At 41.4% G+C, this 22,882-nt stretch overlaps 1 protein-coding gene across 7 annotated transcripts in view; it reads right to left on the minus strand.

Moving 5' to 3' along the window:
- The window catches only part of VTI1A (vesicle transport through interaction with t-SNAREs 1A), a 453,761-nt gene that overhangs the window by 325,222 nt on the left and 105,657 nt on the right, over nucleotides 1-22,882 (minus strand). The gene's annotated exons all lie outside the window — the stretch shown is intronic.

Raw genomic sequence — 22,882 nt, forward strand, 5'->3', positions numbered from 1 at the left:
TAAATAGCATCAACTTCACAGGAAGGAACAAACTCCTCACATACACTCACATAAAAATAATAATAACAATATATATAAAATCAGCCTTGCTTTCGGACTGCCTCCTTCAGCAGCGCCATGTAACAGAAGAGCAGGCACCGAGCAGACGTACAGGCCGAGGCGCAGTCCTACAGGGAGAGATTAGGAGACATATACAAAATCTTGTGATTGGGCTGATGATGCCGGGTATAGGCCAGGCAGAAGAAATATAAGCCATTAGATTAAAAACCGTAAAAGATAAAAGCTGTACGTTGTCAAAAAGAAAGGATGATGAAACGACAGGAAAAAAAAGATCTATATAAAAAAACAATAAAAACCCACCGCCCACTGTAGAAAGGTAAAGGGAACAAACAACAGGGGTATTTTAAGGTTATTATGGAAGGTGACTGCATGGGGAAAATGTTCAAGTCGCTCGCCAACTCCGTACCTGCGTGCACCTTCCCGCCTGTCTTTCATTAGACAGAAACAAAAGGAGCAGGTAGGCGAGGAAGTGGTGGTTCTAGCGAGAGCGCGGCTTTTTTATCCCCCAGATCGTTTCTGCGCTGCCTTTGTACCGGCAGACAGGGAAGGTGATTTACTCTCCAGCTGAAGCTTTACACGCAGCGACGGGGAGGAAGTTCTGACGACAAGTTTTTACACAGTGAAGCATTTGAGATTTAACTCAGCCGACGAGCTCTTCCCATGAAGGTCCCTCTGTCAGGATTCAACCTAGATCTTAAAATGAAAGGCCGCGGCGACGCTGAGCGCTCGCTGGAATATGCTCCGTTTCCTAATGATAGGATTTCCCGCCCCCCCATACAGCATCTCGGGGACGATGCACGGTGTCATTAGCACAACTGAGGTTCCTGACACCTGGGATCCACCGCCATGATTTCTACCCTTCGTGCAGCGTTTAGTGGGAGATGAGCCTTATAATCTCAATAATCCGAGACTGGGCGAGAGGCAGCGAGGCCGGGGACGAACGCAGCCGTCTTCTCAAGAGACGAGTCACAAGGCTCGGCACACATTGATGGACTCATCATCTCCCCATTACATTTTATGGAGCTCACTGAATGCTCCTTTATTGAGAGGGAAGTGAAAAATGAAGATCACACTGCCAAAAATATTATTGAGACTGCAGGACCCACAATAATGATTATGACAGGCCGAAAACAGTCACTGACAGCAACAACACTGGTGCAAAATGCTACGTGAGCCACACAGCAAAAACAGATGTCATACAAACCTTAGAAGAAGCCTTCACCACGTGATCAGTATCATCCCCTCCAAATTATTACCACGTGATCAGTATCATCCCCTCCAAATTATCACGAGATCAGAATCATCCCCTCCAAATTATCACCATGTGATCAGTATCATCCTCCCCAAATTATCACCACATGATCAGCATCATCCCCTCCAAATTATCACCACATGATCAGCATAATCCTCCCCAAATTATCACCACGTGATCAGTATCATCCCCTCCAAATTATCACCACATGATCAGCATCATCCTCCCCAAATTATCACCATGTGATCAGTATCATCCCCTACAAATTAAAACCACGTGATCAGTATCATCTCCTTCAAATTATGACCACGTGTTCAGTATCATTCCCTCCAAATTATCACGACGTGTTCACTATCATTCCCTCCAAAATATCACGAGATCAGTATCATCCCCTCGAAATTATCACCACAAAATCAGTATCATCACCTCCAAATTATCACGATGAGATCAGTATCATCCCCTCCAAATTATCAACACGCGATCAGTATCATCTCCTCCAAATTATCACCACGTGTTCACTATCATTCCCTCCAAAATATCACGAGATCAGTATCATCCCCCTCCAAATTATCACCACATGATCAGTATAATCCCCTCCAAATTATCACCACAAAATCAGTATCATCACCTCCAAATTATCACAATGAGATCAGTATCATCCCCTACAAATTAAAACCACGTGATCAGTATCATCTCCTTCAAATTATGACCACGTGTTCAGTATCATTCCCTCCAAATTATCACGACGTGTTCACTATCATTCCCTCCAAAATATCACGAGATCAGTATCATCCCCTCGAAATTATCACCACAAAATCAGTATCATCACCTCCAAATTATCACGATGAGATCAGTATCATCCCCTCCAAATTATCAACACGCGATCAGTATCATCTCCTCCAAATTATCACCACGTGTTCACTATCATTCCCTCCAAAATATCACGAGATCAGTATCATCCCCCTCCAAATTATCACCACATGATCAGTATAATCCCCTCCAAATTATCACCACAAAATCAGTATCATCACCTCCAAATTATCACAATGAGATCAGTATCATCCCCTCCAAATTAACACCACATGATCAGTATAATCCCCTCCAAATTATCACCACGAGATCAGCATCATCACCTCCAAATTATCACCACATGATCAGTATAATCCCATCCAAATTATCACCACGAGATCAGTATCATCCCCTCCAAATTATCACCACATGATCAGTATAATGCCCTCCAAATTATCACCACGAGATCAGTATCATCCCCTCCAAATTATCACCACGAGATCACTATAGTCCCCTCCAAATTATCACGAGATCACTATCATCCACTCCAAATTATCACCACGTGATCAGCATCATCCCCTACAAATTATCACCACATGATCAGTATAATCCCCTCTAAATTATCACCAAGAGATGACTATCATCCCCTCCAAATTATCACATGATCAGTATCATCCCCTCCAAATTATCACATTATCAGTATCATCCTCTCCAAATTATCACCACATGATAAGTATAATCATCCTCAAATTACAGCTCTGATTTAATGCGAGACAAATGTGGTTGAAGATTTACCGCTCATATGTACAAGAATATAACTACTATAACACTGCCCCGAAGTACTAGAATATAACTACTATAATACTGCCCCTATGTACAAGAATATACAATAACTACTATAATACTGCCCCTATGTACAAGAATATAACTACAATAATACTGCTCCTGTGTACAAGAATATAACTACTATAATACTGCTCCCTATGTACAAGAATATAACTACTATAATACTGCCCCTATGTACAAGAATATAACTACTATAATACTGCTCCTATGTACAATAATATAACTACTATAATACTGCTCCTATGTACAAGAATATAACTACTATAATACTGCCCCCTATGTACAAGAATATAACTACTATAATACTGCCCCTATGTACAAGAATATAACTACTATAATACTGCTCCTATGTACAAGAATATAACTACTATAATACTGCTCCTATGTACAAGAATATAACTACTATAATACTGCTCCTATGTACAAGAATATTACTACTATAATACTGCCCCTATGTACAAGAATATAACTACTATAATACTGCCCCTATGTACAAGAATATAACTACTATAATACTGCCCCCTATGTACAAGAATATAACTACTATAATACTGCTCCTATGTACAAGAATATAACTACTATAATACTGCTCCTATGTACAAGAATATAACTACTATAATACTGCCCCTATGTACAAGAATATAACTACTATAATACTGCCCCTATGTACAAGAATATAACTACTGTAATACTGCCCCTATGTACAAGAATATAACTACTATAATACTGCTCCTATGTACAAGAATATAACTACTATAATACTGCTCCTATATACAAGAATATAACTACTATAATACTGCTCCTATGTACAAGAATATAACTACTATAATACTGCTCCTATGTACAAGAATATAACTACTATAATACTGCTCCCTATGTACAAGAATATAACTACTATAATACTGCTCCTATGTACAAGAATATAACTACTATAATACTGGCCCCTATGTACAAGAATATAACTAATATAATACTGCCCCTATGTACAAGAATATAACTACTATAAGGAGGGGGAGGGGAGCGCGGCCAATCGCAGCTGACATCCGGCACTATGTGCCAGGAGCGGTTACGGACCGCCCCTGGCACATTAAACCCCGGCACACTGCGATCAAACATGATCGCAGTGTGCCGGCGGTATAGGGAAGCATCGCGCAGGGAGGGAGCTCTGTGCGTGCTTCCCTGAGACCCCCGGAGCAACGCGATGTGATCGCGTTGCTCTGAGGGTCTCTTACCTCTTCCTCCCTGCGGCAGGCCTGGATCCAAGATGGCCGCGGCATCCGGGTCCTGCAGGGAGGTGGCTTCACAGCGCCTGCTCAGAGCAGGCGTCGGGAAGCCTCCAGGATCTGTGCACTTCAGATCGCCAATCTTACACTATAACATCATGTCCCACCCCTGGGGCAATGTTATAGTGTAAAAAAAAAAAAATTTCACATGTGTAAAAAAAAAAAAAAAAATTCCCAAAAATAAGCAAAAAAAAAAATCTATTGTTCCTATAAATACATTTCTTTATCTAAATAAAAAAAAAACAATAAAAGTACACATATTTAGTATCGCCGCGTCCATAGCGACTCGACCTATAAAACTGTCCCACTAGTTAACCCCTTCAGTTAACACCGTAAAAAAATAAAACGAGGCAAAAAACAACGCTTTATTATCATACCACCATATAAAAAGTGGAATAACACGCGATCAAAAAAAAGGATATAAATATCCATGGTACCGCTGAAAACGTCATCTTGTCCCGCAAAAAACGAGATGCCATACAGCGTCATCAAAGAAAAAATAAAAAAGTTATAGTCCTCAGAATAAAGCGATGCAAAAATAATTATTTTTTCTATAAAATAGTTTTTATCGTATAAAAGCGCCAAAACATAAAAAAATGATATAAATGAGGTATCGCTGTAATCGTACTGACCCGAAGAATAAAACTGCTTTATCCATTTTACCAAACGCAGAACGGTATAAATGCTTCCCCCAAAAGAAATTCATGAATAGCTGGTTTTTGGTCATTCTGCCTCACAAAAATCGGAATAAAAAGCGATCAAATGTCACGTGCCTGAAAATGTTACCAATAAAAACGTCAACTCGTCCCGCAAAAAACAACACCTCACATGACTCTGTGGACCAAAATATGGAAAAATTATAGCTCTCAAAATATGGTAACGCAAAAAATATTTTTTGCAATAAAAAGCGTCTTTCAGTGTGTGACGGCTGCCAATCATAAAAATCCGCTAAAAAAAACCCGCTATAAAAGTAAATCAAACCCCCCTTCATCACCCCCTTAGTTAGCGAAAAAACTTAAAAAAATGTCTTTATTTCCATTTTCCCATTAGGGCTAGGGTTAGGGCTAGGGTTAGGGTTAAGGCTACAGTTAGGGTTGGGGCTAAAGTTAGGGTTAGGGTTGGAGCTAAAGTTAGGGTTAGAGTTTGGATTACATTTACGGTTGGGAATAGGGTTGGGATTAGGGTTAGGGGTGTGTCAGGGTTAGGGGTGTGCTTAGGGTTACCGTTGGGATTAGGGATGTGTTTGGATTAGGGTTTCCGTTATAATTGGGGGGTTTTCACTGTTTAGGCACATCAGGGGCTCTCCAAACGCGACATGGCGTCCGATCTCAATTTCAGCCAATTCTGCATTGAAAAAGTAAAACAGTGCTCCTTCCCTTCCGAGCTCTCCCGTGCGCCCAAACAGGGGTTTACCCCAACATATGGGGTATCAGCGTACTCAGGACACATTGGACAACAACTTTTGGCATCCAATTTCTCCTGTTACCCTTGGGAAAATACAAAACTTGGGGCTAAAAAATAATTCTTGTGGAAAAAAAAGATTTTTTATTTTCACGGCTCTGCGTTATAAACTGTAGTGAAACACTTGGGGGTTCAAAGTTCTCACAACACATCTAGATAAGTTCCTTAGGGGGTCTACTTTCCAAAATGGTGTCACTTGTGGGGGGTTTCTACTGTTTAGGTACATTAGGGGCTCTGCAAACGCAATGTGACGCCTGCAGATCAATCCCTCTAAGTCTGCATTCCAAATGACGCTCCTTCCCTTCCGAGCTCTGCCATGCGCCCAAACAGTGGTTTACCCCCACATATGGGGTATCGGCGTACTCAGGACAAATTGTACAACAACTTTTGGGGTCAATTTTCTCCTGTTACCCTTGGTAAAATAAAACAAATTGGAGCTGAAGTAAATTTTTTGTGAAAAAAAGTTAAATGTTCATTTTTATTTAAACATTCCAAAAATTCCTGTGAAACACCTGAAGGTTAATAAACTTCTTGAATGTGGTTTTGAGCAGCTTGAGGGGTGCAGTTTTTAGAATGGTGTCACACTTGGGTATTTTCTATCATATAGACCCCTCAAAATGACTTCAAATGAGATGTGGTCCCTAAAACAAAATGGTGTTGTAAAAATGAGAAATTGCTGGTCAACTTTTAACCCTTATAACTCCCTAACAAAAAAAAATGTTGGTTCCAAAATTGTGCTTATGTAAAGTAGACATGTGGGAAATGTTACTTATTAAGTATTTTGTGTGACATATCTCTGTGATTTTATTGCATAAAAATTCAAAGTTTGAAAATTGCGAAATTTTCAAAATTTTCGCCAAATTTCCGTTTTTTTCACAAATAAACGCAGGTAATATCAAATAAATTTTATCACTATCATGAAGTACAATATGTCACGAGAAAACAATGTCAGAATCACCGGGATCCGTTGAAGCGTTCCAAAGTTATAACTTCATAAAGGGACAGTGGTCAGAATTGTAAAAATTGGCCCGGTCATTAACGTGCAAACCACCCTTGGGGGTAAAGGGGTTAATCTTAAGCTTAATGTTTTATAGAAACTGTTTTTTTTGCAACAGCTATTTCAGCTTCATATATCTAATAACTGTTGGACACAGTAATGTTTCTGCCTTGAAATGAGGTTTATTGTACTAACAGAAAATGTGCAATCTGTATTCAAACAAAAGTTGACAGGTGCATAAGTATGGGCACCCTTATCATTTTCTTGTTTTAAATACTCCTACCTACTTTTTACTGACTTACTAAAGCACTTTTTTTGGTTTTGTATCCTCATTGAGCTTTGAACTTCATAGCCAGGTGTATGCAATCATGAGAAAAACTACTTAAAGTGGCCACTTGCAAGTTGTTCTCCTGTTTGAATCTCCTCTGAAGAGTGGCATCATGGGCTCCTCAAAACAACTGTCAAATGATCTGAAAACAAAGATTATTCAACATAGTTGTTCAGGGGAAGGATACAAAAAGCTGTCTAAGCGATTTAACCTGTCACTTTCCACTGTGAGGAACATAGTAAGGAAATGGAAGAACACAGGTACAGTTCTTGTTAAGGCCAGAAGTGGCAGGCCAAGAAAAACTTCAGAAAGGCAGAGAAGAAGAATGGTGAGATCAGTCAAGGACAATCCTCAGGCCATCTCCAGAGAGCTGCAGCATCAACTTGCTGCAGATGGTGTCACTGTGCATCGGTCAACTATACAACGCACTTTGCACAAGGAGAAGCTGTATGGGAGAGTGATGCGAACGAAGCCGTTTCTGCAAGCACGCCACAAACAGAGTCGGCTGAGGTATGCAAAAGCACATTTGGAGAAGCCAATTTCTTTTTGGAAGAAGGTCCTGTGGACTGATGAAACCAAGATTGAGTTGTTTGGTCATACAAAAAGGCGTTATGCATGGCATGCATTGCATGCAAAAAAACACAGCATTCCAAGAAAAACACTTGCTACCACAGTAAAATTTGATGGAGGTTCCATCATGCTTTGGGGCTGTGTGGCCAATGGCGGCAACGGGAATCTTGTTAAAGTTGAGGGATGCATGGATTCCTCTCAGTATCAGCAGATTCTTGACAATAATGTTCATGAATCAGTGACAAAGTTGAAGTTACGCAGGGGATGGATCTTTCAGCAAGAAAATGATCCAAAACACCGCTCCAAATCTACTCAGGCATTCATGCAGAGGAACAATTACACTGTTCTGGAATGGCCATCCCAGTCCCCAGACCTGAATATCATTGAACATCTGTGGGATCATTTGAAGAGGGCTGTTCATGCTCGGCGACTATCAAACTTAACTGAACTGGAATTGTTTTGTAAAGAGGAATGGTCAAAAATACCTTCATCCAGGATCCAGGAACTCATTAAAAGCTACAGGGAGCGACTAGAGGCTGTTATTTTTGCAAAAGGAGGATCTACTAAATATTAATGTCACTTTTCTGGTGAGGTGCCCATACTTATGCACCTGTCAAATTTTGTTTGAATGCAGATTGCACATTTTCTGTTAGAACAATAAACCTCATTTCAAGGCAGAAACATTACTGTGTCCAACAGTTATTAGATATATGAAACTGAAATAGCTGTTGCAAAAAAAACAATTTTTATAAAACATTAAGCTTAAGATTAATAGGGGTGCCCAAACTTTTTCATATAACTGTATAATACTGCCCCTATGTACAAGAATATAACTACTATAATACTGCTCCTATGTACAAGAATATAACTACTATAATACTGCTCCTATGTACAAGAATATAACTGCTATAATACTGCTCCCTATATACAAGAATATAACTACTATAATACTGCCCCTATGTACAAGAATATAATTACTATAATACTGCCCCTATGTACAGGAATATAACTACTATAATACTGCTCCTATGTACAAGAATATAACTGCTATAATACTGCTCCTATGTACAAGAATATAACTACTATAATACTGCTCCCTATGTACAAGAATATAATTACTATAATACTGCCCCTATGTACAGGAATATAACTACTATAATACTTCTCCTATGTACAAGAATATAACTACTATAATACTGCTCCTATGTACAAGAATATAACTACTATAATACTGCTCCTATGTACAAGAATATAACTGCTATAATACTGCCTCCTATGTACAGGAATATAACTACTATAATACTGCTCCTATGTACAAGAATATAACTACTATAATACTGCTCCTATGTACAAGAATATAACTACTATAATACTGCTCCCTATGTACAAGAATATAATTACTATAATACTGCCCCTATGTACAGGAATATAACTACTATAATACTTCTCCTATGTACAAGAATATAACTACTATAATACTGCTCCCTATATACAAGAATATAACTACTATAATACTGCCCCTATGTACAAGAATTTAACTACTATAATACTGCTCCTATGTACAAGAATATAACTACTATAATACTGCTCCCTATGTACAAGAATATAATTACTATAATCCTGCCCCTATGTACAGGAATATAACTACTATAATACTTCTCCTATGTACAAGAATATAACTACTATAATACTGCTCCTATGTACAAAAATATAACTACTATAATACTGCTCCTATGTACAAGAATATAACTGCTATAATACTGCTCCCTATATACAAGAATATAACTACTATAATACTGCCCCCTATGTACAAGAATATAACTACTATAATACTGCTCCTATGTACAAGAATATAACTGCTATAATACTGCTCCCTATATACAAGAATATAACTACTATAATACTGCCCCCTATGTACAAGAATATAACTACTATAATACTGCCCCCATGTACAAGAATATAACTACTATAATACTGCCCCCTATGCACAAGAATATAACTACTATAATACTGCCCACTATGCACAAGAATATAACTACTATAATACTGCTCCTATGTACAAGAATATAACTACTATAATACTGCCCCCTATGCAAAAGAATATAACTACTATAATAATGCTCCTATGTACAAGAATATAACTACTATAATACTGCTCCTATGTACAAGGATATAACTACTATAATACTGCTCCCTATGTACAAGAATATAACTGCTATAATACTGCTCCTATGTACAGGAATATAACTACTATAATACTGCTCCTATGTACAAGAATATAACTACTATAATACTGCCCCTATGTACAAGAATATAACTACTATAATACTGCTCCTATGTACAAGAATATAACTACTATAATACTGCCCCTATGTACAAGAATATAACTACTATAATACTGCTCCTATGTACAAGAATATAACTACTATAATACTGCTCCTATGTACAAGAATATAACTACTATAATACTGCCCCTATGTACAAGAATATAACTACTATAATACTGCCCCTATGTACAAGAATATAACTACTATAATACTGCCCCTATGTACAAGAATATAACTACTATAATACTGCTCCTATGTACAAGAATATAACTACTATAATACTGCCCCTATGTACAAGAATATAACTGCTATAATACTGCTCCTATGTACAGGAATATAACTACTATAATACTGCTCCTATGTACAAGAATATAACTACTATAATACTGCTCCTATGTAAAAGAATATAACTACTATAATACTGCTCCTATGTACAAGAATATAACTACTATAATACTGCCCCTATGTACAAGAATATAACTACTATAATACTGCCCCTATGTACAAGAATATAACTACTATAATACTGCCCCTATGTACAAGAATATAACTACTATAATACTGCCCCTATGTACAAGAATATAACTACTATAATACTGCTCCTATGTACAAGAATATAACTACTATAATACTGCCCCTATGTACAAGAATATAACTGCTATAATACTGCTCCTATGTACAGGAATATAACTACTATAATACTGCTCCTATGTAAAAGAATATAACTACTATAATACTGCTCCTATGTACAAGAATATAACTACTATAATACTGCCCCTATGTACAAGAATATAACTACTATAATACTGCCCCTATGTACAAGAATATAACTACTATAATACTGCCCCTATGTACAAGAATATAACTACTATAATACTGCCCCTATGTACAAGAATATAACTACTATAATACTGCTCCTATGTACAAGAATATAACTACTATAATACTGCTCCTATGTACAAGAATATAACTACTATAATACTGCCCCTATGTACAAGAATATAACTACTATAATACTGCTCCTATGCACTAGAATATAACTACTATAATACTGCCCCTATGTACAAGAATATAACTACTATAATACTGCCCCTATGTACAAGAATATAACTACTATAATACTGCCCCCTATGTACAAGAATATAACTACTATAATACTGCTCCTATGTACAAGAATATAACTACTATAATACTGTCCATATGTACAAGAATATAACTACTATAATACTGTAAAGGCTCAGGGTTTTGCTATAGTTGAAGTCACAAGTTTACGTTCACCTTTGCTACATTCATTAAACCTCAATTCTTCCTAATTCCTGACATTTAGTCCCCGTCCACAATCTTGGGTTTAGTCTGAATCTCTGCTCTATTTCCAGAATGCATAAATGTAAGAATGTTGTTGAAGTCAATCATTTATTTAGCTGTTACGTCTTTGGCTCAGAGGTTTACACATATGGTATTCGGTAGCATTACTTCGGTCACACGTTTCCGGTCGCTTTCTACAAGCTTTTCGCCGCTATCTGATCACCTTATGAGGAGGATTCTCTCAGCAGTCGGTCACAGTCTAGAGGCGATGGCAGAGTTTGCAGATCTTGCCGGACGCATGATATGCAGGAAGCACAGAGAAATGCAAAAGAGGAAGCACCATATGAAGCAGAGCCGGGTGTGAGGATACACACAAGTAGTAGACAATCCTAAACTTGCAGCAAACAAGTGGTTAACCCCTTAACGCTATGTGATGTACACATCTACCATGGTAGAAAGTCTGCCAAATATTATAGCCAATCAGATTCTGCCAGGGATGGGGCCCGATAGGACAATGTCATACATAGCACCGCTAACATACTGCTGCGTATTACTCATTTGCTAATGCAATCATAAGATAGAAAAGGATTCTGAGAAATTTATTTAAAAAATAAATACCGTAAATAAAAACCTACCTTCCCGCTTAAAAATATGGAAAAAATAAAAAATAGCTCACTTCATCCTTCCTCACAAAAAACATAGAAACGGTATAAAACAAAAAGGTACTAATACATACTACAATGAAAAAAGAGAGAAAAAGAAAGCCGCACAGCCTCTAGTATCAGAGCTGTTAGCTATCGTGGAGCGAAGAGGAGACTGGACATCTGACAAAAAACGGAGGTGCTTGCGTTGATATAAAGTCTATGATAAAATAGCTGGCAGTAGAAAAAACGCTACAGCACTCACCAGGCTTGCAGTTCAAGGGTTCTTTATTAGATCGCACACACAGGCATCTTCATGGCACGGGGGAATAACAGAGTGCGAGAGTGCAACAGACGAGACGACGACGGCTGTTTCGCGTCTAGACCCGTGGAAGCGCTCTCCCTTAGCGCGAAACGGCCGTCGTCATCTCGTCTGTTGCACTCTCGCACTCTGTTATTCCCCCGTGCCGTGAAGATGCCTGTGTGTGCGATCTAATAAAGAACCCTTGAACTGCAAGCCTGGTGAGTGCTGTAGCGTTTTTTCTACTGCCAGCTATAATACATACTACATCTCTACCTCATGCAGCTTGATAAGTGAAAAGATGAAAGAGCTATGGCTCTCAGAAAAGGATATGTTGTAAAAAATATATACCGCACATATTTTTATTAAAATAGTCATTTTCTTGTAGAAAAGGTTAAATAAAAAATGCCATAAATTGTTTATCACCATAACGTACTGGCATGTACGATAAAACATTATTACTATTTATCCTGCACCAGAAAAAAGCAACACCAGAACTGATGGATTGTCATCATCCAGCCTTACTAAGAAATAAATGTGATGAAAAAGTTGTTTGTACCCAAAAATGTGATTATTGAAGATGACAACATGTCCTAAAAATATTAAACTCTCAGGAAACTCTGTGCACAGAAAAGTAAAAAAAAAAAAACGCATGTTATGGTGAAGTCCTAAAAATGAATTTTTTTGTGGGGGCTTAGATACATATAAAATTAAATAGAATAGTGAGTACATAAATAATTCCAGAGTAGTTTCTTCTTCTTTTTTTTTACATTAAATTTGCAAAATCAAAGTGAAATAAAAACTGATCAAAAAGTTCCATGCACCAGAAAACGGCACCAACGACACCTACAGCTCCACTGACCGAAACCTGTAATGTAGGGAGCTCAGAATACGGAAACAAAATGATCTTTCTTCAAACCGTATGTACTGTACAAGAGCAGTAAATCATAGATAAAACTACTGTCATAATCATGCTGACACACGGAACAAAGGTAACAACTTATTCGTGCAGCCGGTGAAAAGAAGAAAATCTAAAACTTAAAACTTTTTTTCTTTATTCGACCCTACAAAGCGTCAATAAGATTGGTAAGAAGTTACATGTAACCATAAATCCTGCCACATACAAGTACACCTCATCCTAAAAAAAACAAGGTCTCTTGTAGTTATGTCGATGGAAAAATAAGAACAATATGACTCCTGGAATGTAACAATAAAACAATGGAAATAATTGCTTTGTCCGAAAGGTCCAACATAGGCAAGTCTTTAAAGGGTTAGTAGTGGAGAAAACGGGTTCCAGTCTGCAGAGCTGTGGTTCCACGATGGAATCATAGATGAACAGGTAAAGTGGTAACTTGCCTGCAGTTATGGTTAATAGTGGTTACGCTCCTCGGTGGCGCATGCGGTTCGGAAAGCCACTGTGCCACAGACTGGACTAAGGCTATGTGCACATGTAGGAAAAGTGGTGCAGAATTTTCTGCACAAAATCCGCATATCCTGGCAGAATCCGCAGCCGCGGAATTGCCGCGGTTTTTATACGGATTTTGTGCAGTTTTTATGCGGAATTGATGCGGATTTTCTGCGTTTTTTGCCACTGCGGATTTTTATCATGGAGGGGTGCAGAAACGCTGCAGATCCGCACAAAAGAAGTGACATGCACTCCTTTGAAATCCGCACTGATTTTTCCGCACCATCTGCACAGCTTTTTTTTTTTATCCCATTGAATAACATTGTACTGTACATCACAGTGCGGATCTGCAGCGTTTCTGCGTGGAAAAATCCGCTGCAGATCCGCAGCAAATCTGCATCATGTGCACATAGCCTTACCCTGGAGGGGCGAGATTAAGCAGCTGCCATGGCGCTCGCTGGAGCCTCTAGTGGCGAGGTCAGACCTGTGCGGCAGGTAGCTGCCAGGTACTAGGGCGACGTTCGGCTGTAGCTGCTGACCCCAAAGGGACGGAGACGTCACTTCATATACTCGGGCAAAGCAGGACGACGCGTTTCCCTCTATATTCTCAGTCCAAACGGGGTTCATCAGGGGAAATGGTTGCGGTAATCCACGGGCAGCAGATGACGGTGGAACAGATCCGTCTTTATTCGGATTGCCGGTGCGCAGCGCACATTGCGTTCCAGCTGTTCCAGAATTCAATATCTCCATATACTTCTCCTTCCGTATGATGCCATCTATTGTATGAAGGGCACCAGACATTCCTGCAGTAAAGCACCCCCACAACATGATGCTGGCCCCCTGTGCTTCACGTTTGGGATGGTGTCCTATGGCTTGCAAGCCTCCCCTTTTTCTTTCATACATGATTGTGGCTATTATTGTTGAACACTTCCATTACTGTTTCCTGAGAATAAAGGACATTTATCCAGTTGTGAACTGTAACCGCTCATTTTTATGTCCGTTTTGGAGCAGTGGCTTCTTTGCTTAGCGGTCTTCAGGTCATGTCACCACAGGACACGTTGGACAGTTCATGTAGATACTAAAGATGAGCGGATCCAGCAAAATTCATTTTTAAAGCGCTAAAAAGGAAACCAGGTCACCTCCCATGCTGTGGATGATTCTTCGGCCAGGACAGAGCACATTGCTACGCTGACAACGCGCTGGTATGTGTGCACTGGACCATGTGTTATCTACTACCAATAAATCATGCAGTTCAACTATTGAATCTACAGCCCAATGTTGGACTATCTGTTATCTCACAAAATTTGAATTCTGTTGTATATATTTTCCTGGGAATTTGATTCGCAAAGAAGTTATCCTCCATGAATTGAATGTCCCTTATTTTTATTTCTTCACCATCTTAAGGTTCTTTTTGGTGCAGCAATATTGCGGCCAGTAACCGTCACTTTGCTGAATTTGCATGTTGTAATATGGGAGTAGGCTTCCATTATACTCCAATATATTCGTTCTTCTCTGAAAGATACTTTTTCTCCAATTTCCTCCAACAATTTCACAAGGTCGTCTGCTCTCGCATTTGAAATGATCTGTACATGCACATCTAGGAGAAAAAATACGTCTCCTTCCTGGGTGGTATAATGGCCACATGCTCCGGTTATGTTGTCCATCTCTAGATATAAAACAAGCTCCTTCCAGAACAGTTTGATGGCCGAGAGCTCCATGTCACTCACATACTTCCACATGCACCTATGATGGTTAGTACATCCTCCTCTAGATACAGAACGCAACTCCTTCCAGAATGGAATTACAGCCCCATGCTCTGGGTGTGTTTAGTATGTTCTCCTCTAGATACAGAATGTGTCTCCTTCCATAACAGTATGATTGCCGAGTGTTCCAATGGTGATTCGTATGTCCATCTAGACACACATTGTGTCTCCTTCCATAACAGTATGATGGCCCCATGCTCTGGGTGTGTTTAGTACATTCTCCTCTAGATACAGAATGTGTCTCCTTCCATAACAGTATGATGGCCCCATGCACTGGTTGGGTTTATTACGTTCTCCTCTAGATACAGAATGTGTCTCCTTCCATAACAGTATGATGGCCCCATGCTCTGGGCATGTTTAGTACTAGTGATCAACGAATATACTCAGTACTCGAAATTTCCCGAGCATGCTCTGGTGACCTCCGAGTATTTGTAAGTACTCGGAGATTTAGTTTTCAGAGCCGCAGCTGATTGATTTACATCTGTTAGCCAGCATAAGTACATGTGGGGGTGGCCTGGTTGCTAGGGAATCCCCACACGTAATCAAGCTGGCTAACAGATGTAAATCATTCAGTTGCGGCGCTGAAAACTAAATCTCTGAGTACTTACAAATACTCGGAGGTCACCAGAGCATGCTGGGAAATCTCGACTAACGAGTATATTCGCTCATCACCATTTAGTATGTTCTCCTCTAGATACAGAATGTGTCTCCTTCTTCCATATCAGTATGATGGCCCCATGCTCTGGGCATGTTTGATACGTTCTCCTCTAGATACAGAATGTGTCTTCTTCCATAACAGTATGATGGCCCCATGCTCTGGGCATGTTTGGTACGTTCTCCTCTAGATACAGAATGTGTCTTCTTCTTCCATAACAGTATGATGGCCCCATGCTCTGGGCATGTTTGGTACGTTCTCCTCTAGATACAGAATGTGTCTTCTTCCATAACAGTATCATGGCCCCATGCTCTGTGCATGTTTGGTACGTTCTCCTCTAGATACAGAATGTGTCTCCTTCTTCCATAACAGTATGATGGCCCCATGCTCTGGGCATGTTTGGTACGTTCTCCTCTAGATACAGAATGTCTCTCCTTCCATAACAGTATGATGGCCCCATGCTCTGGGCATGTTTGGTACGTTCTCCTCTAGATACAGAATGTGTCTTCTTCCATAACAGTATGATGGCCCCATGCTCTGGGCATGTTTGGTACGTTCTCCTCTAGATACAGAATGTGTCTCCTTCCATAACAGTATGATGGCCTCATGCTCTGGGCGTGTTTGGTACGTTCTCCTCTAGATACAGAATGTGTCTCCTTCCATAACAGTATGATGGCCTCATGCTCTGGGCGTGTTTGGTACGTTCTCCTCTAGATACAGAATGTGTCTCCTTCCATAACAGTATGATGGCCCCATGCTCTGGGCATGTTTGGTACGTTCTCCTCTAGATACAGAATGTGTCTCCTTCCATATCAGTATGATGGCCCCATGCTCTGGGCATGTTTGGTACGTTCTCCTCTAGATACAGAATGTCTCTCCTTCCATAACAGTATGATGGCCCCATGCTCTGGGCATGTTTGGTACGTTCTCCTCTAGATACAGAATGTGTCTCCTTCCATATCAGTATGATGGCCCCATGCTCTGGGCATGTTTGGTACGTTCTCCTCTAGATACAGAATGTCTCTCCTTCCATAACAGTATGATGGCCCCATGCTCTGGGCATGTTTGGTACGTTCTCCTCTAGATACAGAATGTGTCTTCTTCCATAATAGTATGATGGCCTCATGCTCTGGGCGTGTTTGGTACGTTCTCCTCTAGATACAGAATGTGTCTCCTTCCATATCAGTATGATGGCCCCATGCTCTGGGTATGTTTGGTACGTTCTCCTCTAGATACAGAATGTGTCTCCTTCCATAACAGTATGATGGCCCCATGCTCTGGGCATGTTTGGTACGTTCTCCTCTAGATACAGAATGTGTCTCCTTCCATATCAGTATGATGGCCCCATGCTCTGGGCATGTTTGGTACGTTCTCCTCTAGATACAGAATGTCTCTCCTTCCATAACAGTATGATGGCCCCATGCTCTGGGCATGTTTGGTACGTTCTCCTCTAGATACAGAATGTGTCTTCTTCCATAATAGTATGATGGCCTCATGCTCTGGGCGTGTTTGGTACGTTCTCCTCTAGATACAGAATGTGTCTCCTTCCATATCAGTATGATGGCCCCATGCTCTGGGCATGTTTGGTACGTTCTCCTCTAGATACAGAATGTGTCTCCTTCCATAACAGTATGATGGCCCCATGCTCTGGGCGTGTTTGGTACGTTCTCCTCTAGATACAGAATGTGTCTCCTTCCATAACAGTATGATGGCCTCATGCTCTGGGCGTGTTTGGTATGTTCTCCTCTAGATACAGAATGTGTCTCCTTCCATATTAGTATGATGGCCCCATGCTCTGGGCGTGTTTGGTACGTTCTCCTCTAGATACAGAATGTGTCTCCTTCCATATCAGTATGATGGCCCCATGCTCTGGGCATGTTTGGTACGTTCTCCTCTAGATACAGAATGTGTCTCCTTCCATAACAGTATGATGGCCCCATGCTCTGGGCATGTTTGGTACGTTCTCCTCTAGATACAGAATGTGTCTCCTTCCATATCAGTATGATGGCCCCATGCTCTGGGCATGTTTGGTACGTTCTCCTCTAGATACAGAATGTCTCTCCTTCCATAACAGTATGATGGCCCCATGCTCTGGGCATGTTTGGTACGTTCTCCTCTAGATACAGAATGTCTCTCCTTCCATAACAGTATGATGGCCCCATGCTCTGGGCATGTTTGGTACGTTCTCCTCTAGATACAGAATGTGTCTCCTTCCATAACAGTATGATGGCCCCATGCTCTGGGCATGTTTGGTACGTTCTCCTCTAGATACAGAATGTGTCTCCTTCCATATCAGTATGATGGCCCCATGCTCTGGGCATGTTTGGTACGTTCTCCTCTAGATACAGAATGTCTCTCCTTCCATAACAGTATGATGGCCCCATGCTCTGGGCATGTTTGGTACGTTCTCCTCTAGATACAGAATGTGTCTTCTTCCATAATAGTATGATGGCCTCATGCTCTGGGCGTGTTTGGTACGTTCTCCTCTAGATACAGAATGTGTCTCCTTCCATATCAGTATGATGGCCCCATGCTCTGGGCATGTTTGGTACGTTCTCCTCTAGATACAGAATGTGTCTCCTTCCATAACAGTATGATGGCCCCATGCTCTGGGCGTGTTTGGTACGTTCTCCTCTAGATACAGAATGTGTCTCCTTCCATAACAGTATGATGGCCTCATGCTCTGGGCGTGTTTGGTACGTTCTCCTCTAGATACAGAATGTCTCTCCTTCCATAACAGTATGATGGCCCCATGCTCTGGGCATGTTTGGTACGTTCTCCTCTAGATACAGAATGTGTCTCCTTCCATAACAGTATGATGGCCTCATGCTCTGGGCGTGTTTGGTATGTTCTCCTCTAGATACAGAATGTGTCTCCTTCCATATTAGTATGATGGCCCCATGCTCTGGGCGTGTTTGGTACGTTCTCCTCTAGATACAGAATGTGTCTCCTTCCATATCAGTATGATGGCCCCATGCTCTGGGCGTGTTTGGTACGTTCTCCTCTAGATACAGAATGTGTCTCCTTCCATAACAGTATGATGGCCTCATGCTCTGGGCGTGTTTGGTATGTTCTCCTCTAGATACAGAATGTGTCTCCTTCCATATTAGTATGATGGCCCCATGCTCTGGGCGTGTTTGGTACGTTCTCCTCTAGATACAGAATGTGTCTCCTTCCATATCAGTATGATGGCCTCATGCTCTGGGCGTGTTTGGAACGTGCTCCTCTAGATACAGAATGTGTCTCCTTCCATATCAGTATGATGGCCCCATGCTCTGGGCATGTTTGGTACGTTCTCCTCTAGATACAGAATGTGTCTCCTTCCATATCAGTATGATGGCCCCATGCTCTGGGCGTGTTTGGTACGTTCTCCTCTAGATACAGAATGTGTCTCCTTCCATATTAGTATGATGGCCCCATGCTCTGGGCATGTTTGGTACGTTCTCCTCTAGATACAGAATGTGTCTTCTTCCATAATAGTATGATGGCCTCATGCTCTGGGCGTGTTTGGTACGTTCTCCTCTAGATACAGAATGTGTCTCCTTCCATATCAGTATGATGGCCCCATGCTCTGGGCGTGTTTGGTACGTTCTCCTCTAGATACAGAATGTGTCTCCTTCCATATCAGTATGATGGCCCCATGCTCTGGGTGTGTTTAGTACATTCTCCTCTACATACAGAATGTGTCTCCTTCCGTATCAGTATGATGGCCTCATGCTCTGGGCGTGTTTGGTACATTCTCCTCTAGATACAGAATGTGTCTCCTTCCATATCAGTATGATGGCCTCATGCTCTGGGCATGTTTGGTACGTTCACCTCTAGGACAGAGAACATGTGTCCATCCTGAGTGGTATGATGGCTGCGTGCTCCCATGGTGATTAGTATGTCCACCTTTATGTCTTGGCAAGTTTGTTTTGATTTGCCATAACATCAAGCAAAGAGGCGTGTAGGCCTAAGGTAGAGCCACATATCTGCCTGTAATTAACACAAATAATGCCAATTAGCCTAACAGGAGCTCCTAAAACCATGACATCGATTTCTGTAACTTTCCAAGCTCTTTAAAGGCACAGTCATGTTGGTGGACGCAAACTTCTGAGCTGCTGGAATTCTGATCTTGGCCCATTTATACTATTTTCGACAGCCCATTTAATTTCTAGCGAAATTGTGCAATGCATTCTTTTCCCTGTGGTGGCGCTGCAGGGACATTGAACTCTCGCAGATCAATTTCGACAAAGATTTCTGCTGATTGACCGGGACCCATACAATTGGGATTTATTCAGGGGACTCTTCTAACATAAAAGAATGATTCAAAATGGAGACTCCATGTAAAGATCGAAAGTAAATGGAATAACCAAGTAAGATGGAATATTGCCCTTATTGTCAGAGGGCATCCTGCCTGGGCCGGCCCTGCCCGGGGTATCAGGGCAACTGCCCCGTCGGCCAATACAACCAGCACTAACTCTGCAGCACAGAAGAGCGCACTTTATAAAACTGAGCAGAGAAGATGAGGAATTTCCTTTTTTTGTTCCTTGTAATTCTCATTAGAAATCATAATAGCGGCTTTTGATTACATGAAGCCGGCTCCTGTTATTTGTACGAGATGAAAGCCGTATCAATGTTACAAAAGACAATGGAGATATTCCTTCTGCTTTTAACCACTTTCATATTGCAAATGATGGAAGACTTTAAAGGACGAATTGTGGACTCAGTTTCCACCATGTAAAATTAGAGGGGGAGAAAGAAACAGAATACATTACTCCGCGAGGATGAGGAGGAAGGGCCATTTCAATATCAAACTGGAATAGACGTCTGAAGAAAATGATGGCGTCCGAGAAGACGACGAGAGGGTGACAACTCCCCACCACCTCCGCAGGCTCTGCTGTTACTGACCCAGAAACTATACAAACCAGAAAAACTAAACTATCGGCCCCCTGCCCAATGAGAACCGATAGTATTATAACACTGGGGGTACAGCAGGCATATACGGCACATAATGCACAACATAGTATATCCTGGTGCCGTACTTGTCAGCACACCCCACACATCATGTGTACAGATGGACGAACCCCAACAATACACCGAACACCTACTTTTCACCAGGAAGTCCGCGTTACTGTTCGGATTCGGCACCCAAACACCGAGGTTTGACGCATTGTCATGTGCATGGCAGCACCGCAAACACTGCCACTGATCGGCGCTAAAATCAACACCGCCGGTCAGACAGCCGTGGTTCCCACGCTGTAAAATGAAAGCATGAGCCCACAGCTGTGATCTGAGGTGCCAGCTGATGATTGCTCTCGCTGCAGCAGGCATAAGCTGATGGGAGCAGTAGTCCCATCAGCCGACGCCAGTGATTGGAGGTAAACTTTTTACCTCCGATCACAGCTATGGGCTCACACTCATTGGACAGCATTGGAATCGCGGCAGTCTGACTGGCAGTAATTATTTTTCCGCCAATCAGAAGCAGTGTTTGTCACGCTGTGATGCACATGGCAAACACTGGAGGTTCAAGCCCCCCATTCAAGTGAATGGGATCCGGGTTCAGGCACTTTTCTGGTACCCAAACCCGAACTTTTTTTAAATGTTCGGCCGAACCCGCCAGACCAGAACATCCAGGGGTCCGCACACCTCTAATCATGTCGTTAACTAGTACTAAAATCAGTGAATTTGGTGAACATTAAATGTGAGTGGCCGCCTCCAGCAGCAGCGCCAGGAGGGAGCAACAGCAGCAGATCACTTCTGTCCTGGGCTCCGCTCACATTTGCATTGCATGGTTTCCAATAGGAGGTCCAGGATTTATCAATGCATAAAGAGCAACAAGCTGATCTAAAAAAATACTGGATCCCTGACAGACATCGTAAGGTTACAGGACCCATCGGGTCTGAATAGAACTCATGATGCCAATGGGGGCAGAGCCTTGAAAGGCGTCTAGTTAATGAGAAATCATTTCTCTGATGTGCCCATACGCACAGGACGATCACAAAGTCTGCACATCTTTACCCTCTCATTTTCTACAAAACCACCAGTCAGAAGTGCCTTCTGGGCACTATGTCAATAACATCTGCATGCAGCCATTCTTCCCATCGGTTTAGATTGTGAGGCCAAATGGGAACAGTAATGACAATTAGAGCGAGTCAAGTCCATGGATGCTGGACAGGAAGCCTGAGATCCGCCTCTTAACCGCCAGCATCCTCCACACATAAAGCCTGGCACAGCGTCACGTATGTGATGCAAAGCAACGATGACACAGTGCAAGGCCGGCTAATCTACAGAGGAACCGGGGTGCCGGCAGGCAACAGGCGGCTCTGCCCGGGCTCGTATCCAGCCGCCATGGAATACTGATCTGACTCCTGGACCAGGGTTCTGCAATCTTATTTGCTCATCTTTCTAGCGCTGCGGGCTAGGCTGGCGCGATATAAGAAAGCTAAATAAATAAATAGTTCCTAACTTCGTAAGTTTCTGACCTAAAGGAACACTCCAGGAAAAACTGATTTTCTGCGTTCTATAAAATGCAGCCCCTAGAGGGGCGGAGCACGACTCTTATAATTGGTACCATGCTCCGCCCCTGAGGGCCTGAACTTGGCACCACACAGTGTATCACTGTTTTATGGACTGAACCTCGGGGGTTGGCAGATTTTTCAAGGCAGCCATAGATGTCACCATCCCCACATGATTATTTCACAACTGATAAAGAACCACATGCATACCGAGACATATTATAATAATTAACATACTTTTACTATGGAGCAAGCAATTTCTTGTACAACTGTATCACTACAATTTGTTAGAAAATGTATGTCAGTCACTAGATAGGTTCTTGAACCTTTATTGCCGTCACCACAAATGCACTGATGATCGGTCCGATAACTCAGAGTTCATCATCCCCTTGGGCCTAAATC

This window comes from Ranitomeya variabilis, chromosome 4 (assembly GCF_051348905.1).
Source record: "Ranitomeya variabilis isolate aRanVar5 chromosome 4, aRanVar5.hap1, whole genome shotgun sequence".
Lineage (NCBI taxonomy): Eukaryota > Metazoa > Chordata > Amphibia > Anura > Dendrobatidae > Ranitomeya > Ranitomeya variabilis.